Below are 9,209 nucleotides of genomic sequence, written 5' to 3'. Positions count from 1 at the left end.
ATGAGAGTGAAAGATGGGTTGGAGGGATTTCCTGCAATACAGGAGTGAGTACAATGGGTTAGAGGGACCTCCCCAGATACAGGAGTGTGAGAGGGTGGTTTAGAAGGACATCCCCAGATACAGGAGTGTGAGAAAGTGGTTAGAGGGTCCTCCCCAGATACAGGAGTGTGAGAGGGGGTTTAGAGGCACTTTCGCAGATACAGGAGTGTCAGAGATGGGTTAGAGGGTCCTCCCCAGATACAGGAGTGTGCGAGAGGGTTTAGAGGCACTTTCTCAGATACAGGAATGGGAGAGAGGGGTTAGAGGGAACTCTCCAGATACAGGAGTGTGAGAGAGGGTATCGAGGCACTTTTTCAGATACAGGAATGTGAGAGAGGGGTTAGAGGGACTTCCCCAGATAAAGGAGTGTGAGAGAGAGGTTAGAGGGACCTCCCCAGATACAGGTTTGTGAGAGAGGGGTTAGAGGGACCTCTCCAGATACAGGAGTGTGAGAGAGGGGTTAGAGGGACCTCCCCAGATATAGGAGTGTGAAAGAGGGGTTAGAGGGACCTCACCAGATACAGGAGTGTGAGAGACGGGTTAGAGGGACCTCCGCAAATACAGGAATGTGAGAGAGGGGTTAGAGGGATCTCCGCAGATAAAGGAGTGTGAGAGACGGTTTCGAGGGACCTTCCCAGATATAGGCGTATGAGGGGTTAGAGGGACCTCTCCAGACACAGGAGTGTGAGCGACAGGTTAGAGCGAGCTCCACAGAAACCTGACCTAGGAATTGCGTCCGGAGTCAGACTGTATTGATACCACTTTATAATTGGGAGCTGTTGTCTTCGTCTCAAGCTCAGAGACGAGGTCAGTTTTACAACCATTTTTCAACCTGCCCTTTCACAAAACCTGAGCAAATATTTCAGATTGAAAAAAGGATAGCTGCAGTAAACTGGAATGAATATCACAGCTGGTTAGACCCCTGTGAAACGACAGAGTCACGTAGATCTTCCAAACACACACAGTCAATTGTTCACCCCTTACTGTCAACAATACCAGGGAAATAGCAGGAGAGTTATTCACAGTAGATATTATCGAATCACAGCTCTTTCCTCATTTTCTCCTCCCTCAAGCATATCACTGACCTCAACCTGACGCAGGTCCATGCAAGGATTCTTGCTGTGTACAGTAAAATGGGCACTGGCTCACTGATTAAAAGGGACGTCGACAGATACAGGAGTGTGAGAGACGGGTTAGAGGGACCTCCCGAGACACAGGACTGTGAGAGAAGGGTTTAGAGGGACCTCCCCAGATACAGGAGTGTGAGAGAGAGATTAGAGGGACCTCCGCAGATACAGGAGTGTGAGAGCCGTGTTAGAGGGAGCTCCCCAGATACAGGAGTGTGGGACAGGGGTTAGAGGGACCTCCCCAGATAAAGGAGTGTGAGAGACGGTTTAGAGGGACCTCCCCAGATACAGGAGTATGAGAGATGGGTTAAAGGAACCTCTCCAGAAACTGAGGTGAGAGAGGTGGTGAAAAGGACCTCCCAGACACAGGAGTGTGAGCGACAGGTTAGAGCGAGCTCCCCAGAAACCTGACCTAGGAATTGCGTCCGGAGTCAGAGTGTGTTGATATCAGTTTATAACTGGGAGCTGTTGTCTTAGTCTCAAGCTCAGAGACGAGGTCAGTTTTACCCCATTTTTTAACCTGCCCTTTCACAAAACCTGAGCAAATATTTCAGGTTGAAAAAGGGATAGCTGCAGTAAACTGGAATGAATATCACAGCTGATTATACCCCTGTGAAACGACAGAGTCACGTAGATCTTCCAAACACACACAGTCAATTGTTCACCCCTTACTGTCAACAATACCAGGGAAATAGCAGGAGAGCTATTCACAGTAGATATTATCGAATCACAGCTCTTTCCTCATTTACTCCTCCCTCAAGCAAATCACTGACCTCAACCTGACACAGGTCCATGCAAGGATTCTTGCTGTGTGCAGTAAAATGGGCACTGGCTCACTGATTAAAAGGGACGTCGACAGATACAGGAGTGTGAGAGACGGGTTAGAGGAACCTCCCCAGACACAGGACTGTGAGAGAAGGGTTTAGAGGGACCTCCCCAGATACAGGAGTGTGAGAGAGAGGTTAGAGGGACCTCCGCAGATACAGGAGTGTGAGAGCCGTGTTAGAGGGAGCTCCCCAGATAGAGGAGTGTGGGAGAGGGGTTAGAGGGACTTCCCCAGATACAGGAGTGTGAGAGATGGTTAGGGGGACCTCCCCAGATACAGGAGTGTGAGAGAGGGGTTAGAGGGACCTCCCCAGATACAGGAGTGTGAGAGAGGGGTTAGAGGGACCTCCCCAGATACAGGAGTGTGAGTGGTTAGAGAGACCGCCCAAGATACAGGAGTGTGAGAGAGGGGTTAGAGGGACCTTCCCAGATACAGCAGTGTGAGAGAGCGGTTAGAAGGAGCGCCCAGATATAGGAGTGTGAGAGAGGGGTTAGAGGGACCTCCCAAGATATAGGAATGTGTGAAAGAGGTGTTAGAGGGACCTCCGCAGATACAGGATTGTGAGAGAGGGATTAGAGGGAACTCCCCAGATACAGGAGTGTGAGAGGTTAGAGGGAACTACCCAGATACAGGAGTGTGAGAGAGGGGTTAGAGGGAACTCCCCAGATACAGGAGTGTGAGAGAGGGTTTAGAGGGACCTCCCAGATACAGGAGTGTGAGCGAGTGTTTATGAGGCCTCCCCAGATACAGGAGTTTGACAGAGGTGTTAGAGTGATCTCCCCAGATACAGGAGTGTGAGAGAGGGGTTAGAGTGACCTCCCCAGATACAGGAGCGTGAGCGGTTCGAGGGACCTACCCAGATAGAGGAGTGTGAGAGTGGGGTTAAAGAGATCTCCCCAGATACAGGAGTGTGAGAGAGGGGTTACAGGGACCTCCCCAGATACAGGAGTGTGAGTGGGGGGTTTAGAAGGACATCCGCAGATACAGGAGTGTGTGAGAGGGGTTACAGGGACCTCCCCAGATACAGGAGTGTGAGAGAGGGTTTAGAGGGACCTCCGCAGAAACAGGAGTGTGAGAGAGGGGTTAGAGGGACCTGCCCAGCTGCAGGAGTGTGAGAGAGGGGTTCGAGGGAGCTCCCTAGATACAGGAGTGTGACAGATGGGTTCAAGGAACCTCTCTAGATACTGAGGTGAGAGAGATGGTGAAAAGGACCTCCCCAGAGACAGGAGTGTGAGCGAGATGTTAGAGCGAGCTCCCCAGAAACCTGACCTCGGAATTGCGTCCAGAGTCAGACTGTGTTGATATCAGTTTATAACTGAGAGCTGTTATCTTAGTCTCAAGCTCAGAGACGAGGTCAGTTTTACAAGCATTTTTTAACCTGCCCTTTCCCAAAACCTGAGCAAATATTTCAGGTTGAAATAAGGATAGCTGCAGCAAACTGGAATGAATATCACAGCTGATTATACCCCTGTGAAACGACAGATTCACGTACATCTTCCAAACACACCCAGTCAATTGTTCACCCCTTACTGTCCACAATACCAGCGAAATAGCAAGAGAGGTATTCACAATAGATATTATGGAATCACAGCTCCTTCCTCATTCTCTCCTCCCTCAAGCAAATCACTGACCTCAACCTGACACAGGACCTCAACCTGACACAGGTCATGCAAGGATTCTTGCTGTGTACAATAAAATAGGCACTAGCTCACTGATTAAAAGGGACGTCCACAGATACAGGAATGTGAGAGAGGAGTTAGAGGGACCTCCCCAAATACAGGAGTGTGAGAGAGGGGTCAGAGAGACCTCCCCAGATATCGGAGTGTGAGAGGGGGGATTAGAGGGAACTCGCCAGATACAGGCGTGTGTGAGAGGGGTTAGAGGGTCCTCCCCAGATGCAGAAGTGTGTGAAAGAGCGGTTAGATGGACCTCTCCAGATACAGGAGTGTGAGAGTGGGGTTAGAAGGAGCGCCCAGATATAGCAGTGTGAGAGAGGGGTTAGAGGGACCTCCCCAGATATAGGGATGTGTGAAAGAGGGTTTAGAGGGACTTCCCCAGATATAGGAGTGTGCGAGAGGGGTCAGAGAAACCTCTCCAGATATCGGAATGTGAGAGGGGGGGTTAGAGGGACCTCCCCAGATACAGGATTTTGAGAAATGGGTTAAAGGAACCTCTCTAGATACTGAAGGAGAGAGATGGTGAAAAGGACCTCCACAGACACAGGGGTGTGAGCGAGATGTTAGAGCGAGCTCCCCAAAAACCTGACCTCGGAATTGCGTCCAGAGTCAGACTGTGTTGATATCAGTTTGTAACTGGGAGCTGTTGTCTTAGTCTCAAGCTCAGAGACGAGGTCAGTTTTACAAGCATTTTTTACCTGCCCTTTCACAAAACATGAGCAAATATTTCAGGTTGAAATAAGGATAGCTGCAGTAAACTGGAATGAATATCACAGCTGATTATACCCCTGTGAAACGACAGATTCACGTGATTCCAAACAAAGCAAGTCAATTGTTCACCCCTTACTGTCCACAACACCAGGGAAATAGCAAGAATGGTATTCACAATAGATATTATGGAATCACAGCTCCTTCCTCATTCTCTCCTCCCTCATGCAAATCATTGACCTCAACCTGACACAGGTCCATGCAAGGATGCTTGCTGTGTACAGTAAAATGGGCACTAGCTCATTGATTAAAAGGAACGTCCACAGATACAGGAGTGTGAGAGAGGGGTTAGAGGGACCTCCCCTATACAGGAGTGTGCAGGAGGAGTTAGAGGGACCTCACCAGATACAGGAGTGTGAGAGAGAGTTTAGAGGGGCCTCCGCAGATACAGGAATGTGAGAGAGGGGTTAGACGGACCTCCCCAGATACAGGACTGTGAGAGGGGGGTTAGACGGTCCTCCCCAGATACAGGAGTGTGAGAGATGGTTTAGAGAGACCTCCGCAGACACAGGAGTGTGAGAGAGGTGTTAGAGGCACTTTCCCAGATACAGGAGTGTGGGAGAGGGGTTAGAGGGACCTCGCCCAGATACAGGAGTGTGAGAGAGGGTTTAGAGGGACCTCCACAGATACAGGAGTGCGATAGTGGGGTTAGAGGGACCTCCCCAGATACAGGAGTGTGAGAGAGGGGTTAGAGGGACCTCCCCAGATACAGGAGAGTGACAGAGAGGTTAGAGGGTCATCCCCAGATATAGGAGTGTGAGAGAGGGGTTAGAGGGAGCTCCCCAGATACGGGAGTGTGCGGGTTTAGAGGGACCTACCCAGATACAGGAGTGTGAGAGAGGGGTTAGAGAGACCTCACCACATACAGGAGTGTGAGAGAGGGTTGAGAGGGACCTCCCCCGATACAGGAGTGTGAGAGAGGTGTGAGAGGGACCTCCCCAGATATAGGAGTGTGGCAGAGTGGTTTGAGGGACATCTCCAGACACAGGAGTGTGAGAGAGGGGTTACAGGGACCTCCCCAGATACAGAAGTGTGAGGGGTTAGAGGGAGCTAGCCAGATACAGGAGTGTGAGAGAGAGGTTAGAGGGACCTGCCCAGATACAGGAGTGTGAGAGGTTAAAGGGATCTCCCAAGATACAGGAATGTGAGAGGTGTTAGAGGGACCTCCCCAGATACAGGAGTGCGAGGGTTTAGAGGGACCTACCCAGATATCGGAGTATGAAAGGGGGGGTAGAGGGAACTCACCAGATACAGGCGTGTGAGAGAGGGGTTAGAGGGACCTCCCCAGATACAGGAGTGTGTGAGAGCTGGGTTAGAGGGACGTCCCCAGATATAGGAGTGTGAGAGACGGGTTAGAGGGACCTCCACAGATACAGGACTGTGAGAGGGGGGTTAGAGGGCCCTCCCCAGATACAGGAGTGTGAGAAGGGGTTAGAGGGAACTCCCCAGATACAGGAGTGTGAGAGAGGGGTTAGAGGGAACTCCTCAGATACAAGACTGTGAGAGAGGGGTTAGAGTGACCTCCCCAGATACAGGAGTGTGAGAGAGGGGTTAGAGGCACTTTCCCAGATATAGGAGTGTGAGAGAAGGGTCAGAGAGACCTCCCCAGATATCGGAGTGTGAGAGTCGGGGTTAGAGGGAACACGCCAAATACAGGAGTGTGAGTGAGGGGTTAGAGGGACTTCCCCAGATACAGGAGTGTGAGCGAGGGATTAGAGGGACCTCCCCAGATACAGGAGTGTGAGAGAGGGGTTAGAGGGACCTCCCCAGATATAGGAGTGTGACAGAGGGGTTAGAGGGACGTCCCCAGATACAGGAGTGTGAGAGAGGGGTTAGAGAGACCTCCCCACATACAGGAGTGTGAGAGAGGGTTGAGAGGGACCTCCCCAGATACAGGAGTGTGAGAGAGAGGTAAGAGGGACCTCCTCAGATATACGAATGTGTGAGAGAGTGGTTAGAGGGACTTCCCCTGATATAGGAGTGTGAGAGAAGGGTCAGAGAGACCTCCCCAGATATCGGAGTGTGAGAGAGGGGTTAGGGGGACCTCCCCAGAGAGAGGAGTGTGAGCGAGGGGTTAGAGGGACCTCCCAAGATACAGGAGTGTGAGAGGGGTTAGAGGGACCTCCCCAGATACAGGAATGCGAGGGTTTCGAGGGACCTACCTAGATACAGGCGTGTGAGAGAGGGGTTAGAGTGACCTCCCCAGATACAGGATTGCGAGAGAGGGTTTAGAGGGACCTCCCCAGATACAGGAGTGTGAGAGAGGGGTTAGAGGGACCTCCCCAGATATAGGAGTGTGACAGAGGGGTTAGAGGGACGTCCCCAGATACAGGAGTGTGAGAGAGGGGTTAGAGAGACCTCCCCACATACAGGAGTGTGAGAGGGGGTGGAGAGGGACCTCCCCAGATACAGGAGTGTGAGAGAGGGGTTAGACCGAGCTCTCCAGAATCCTGGCCTCGGAATTGCGTCCAGAGTCAGACTGTGTTGATATCAGTTTATAACTGGGACCTTTTGTCTTTGTCTCAAGCTCAGAGACGAGGTCAGTTTTACAACCATTTTTTAACCTACACTTTCACAAAACCTGAGCAAATATTTCAGGTTGAAATAAGGATAGCTGCAGTAAACTGGAATGTATTTCACAGCTGATTATACCCCTGTGAAACGACAGAGTCACGTACATCTTCCAAACACACCCAGTCAATTGTTCACGCCTTACTATCAACAATACCAGGGAAATAGCAAGAAAGGTATTCACAATAGATATTATGGAATCACAGCTCCTTCCTCATTCTCTCCTCCCTCATGCAAATCACTGACCTCAACCTGACACAGGTCCATGCAAGGATTCTTGCTGTGTACAATAAAATGGGCATTAGCTCACTGATTAAAAGGGACGTCCACAGATACAGGAGTGTGAGAGAGGGGTTAGAGGGACCTCCCCAGATACAGGAGTGTGCAGGAGGGGTTAGAGGGACCTCACCAGATACAGGAGTGTGAGATAGAGTTTAGAGGGGCCTCCCCAGATACAGGAATGTGAGAGAGGGGTTAGACGGACCTCCCCAGATACAGGACTGTGAGAGGGGGGTTAGACGGTCCTCCCCAGATACAGGAGTGTGAGAGATGGTTTAGAGAGACCTCCGCAGATACAGGAGTGTGAGAGAGGTGTTAGAGGCACTTTCCCAGATACAGGAGTGTGAGAGAGGGGTTAGAGGGAACTCGCCCAGATACAGGAGTGTGAGAGAGGGTTTCGAGGACCTCCCCAGATACAGGAGTGCGATAGTGGGGTTAGAGGGACCTCCCCAGATACAGGAGTGTGAGAGAGGGGTTAGAGGGACCTCCCCAGATACAGGAGAGTGACAGAGAGGTTAGCGGGTCATCCCCAGATACAGGAGTGTGAGCGAGGGGTTAGAGGGACCTCCCAAGATACAGGAGTGTGAGAGAGGGATTCAGGGGACCTCCCCAGATAGAGGAGTGTGAGCGAGGGGTTAGAGGGACCTCCCCAGATACAGGAGTGTGAGAGCGGGGTTAGAGGGACCTCCCCAGATACCGGAGTGTGAGGGAGGGGTTAGAGACACGTTCCCAGAAAGAGGAGTGTGAGAGAGTGGTTAGAGGACTCTCCCCAGACACAGGAGTGTGAGAGAGGGGTTACAGGGACCTCCCCAGATACAGGATTTTGAGAGATGTGTTAAAGGAACCTCTCTAGATACTGAGGTGAGAGAGATGGTGATAAGGACCTCCCCAGACACAGGAGGGTGAGCGAGATGTTAGAGCGAGCTCCCCAGAAACCTGGCCTCGGAATTGCGTCCTGAGTCAGACTGTGTTGATATCAGTTTATAATTGGGAGCTGTTGTCTTAGTCTCAAGCTCAGAGACGAGGTCAGTTTTACAAGCATTTTTTAACCTACACTTTCCAAAACATGAGCAAATATTTCAGGTTGAAATAAGGATAGCTGCAGTAAACTGGAATGAATATCACGGCTGATGATACCCCTGTGAAACGACAGGGTCACGTACATCTTCCAAACAGACCCAGTCAATTGTTCACCCCTGACTGTCCACAATACCAGGGAAATAGCAAGAGAGGTATTCACAACAGATATTATGGAATAACAGCTCCTTCCTCATTCTCTCCTCCCTCAAGCAAATCACTGACCTCAACCTGACACAGGTCCATGCAAGGATTCTTGCTGTGTACAGTAAAATGGGCACTAGCTCACTGATTAAAAGGGACGTCCACAGATGCAAGAGTGTGAGAGAGGGGTTCGAGGGACCTCTCCAGATACAGGAGTGTGCAGGCGGGGTCGGAGGGACCAGCCCAGATACAGGCGTGTGAGAAAGGTTAGAGGGTCCTCGCCAGATACAGCAATGTGAGAGGGGGGTGAGAGGGAGTTATCCAGATACTGATGTGTGAGAGAGTGGTTCGTGGGTCCTCCCCAGCTGCAGGAGTGTGAGAGAGAGGTTAGAGGGAGCTCACCAAATACAGGAGTGTGAGAGAAGGGTTAGAGGGAAATCTCCAGATACCGGAGTGTGTGAGTGGGATGGGGGGATAGATGGACCTCCCGAGGTACAGGAGTGTGCGAGAGAGGGGTTAGAGGGACCTTCCCGGATATAGGAGTGTGAGAAAGGGTTTAGAGGGACCTCCCCAGATACACGAGTGTGAGAGAGGGGTTAGAGGGACAACCCCAAATACAGGAGTGTGAGGTGTTAGAGGGACCTCCCCAGATACAGGAGTGTGAGAGAGGGATTAGAGCGACCTCCCCAGATACAGGAGTGT

This window comes from Pristiophorus japonicus, unplaced genomic scaffold (assembly GCF_044704955.1).
Source record: "Pristiophorus japonicus isolate sPriJap1 unplaced genomic scaffold, sPriJap1.hap1 HAP1_SCAFFOLD_66, whole genome shotgun sequence".
NCBI classification, from domain to species: Eukaryota; Metazoa; Chordata; class Chondrichthyes; family Pristiophoridae; genus Pristiophorus; species Pristiophorus japonicus.
The sequence above is the reverse complement of the archived record's forward strand: the minus strand, read 5'-3'. Positions refer to the sequence as shown.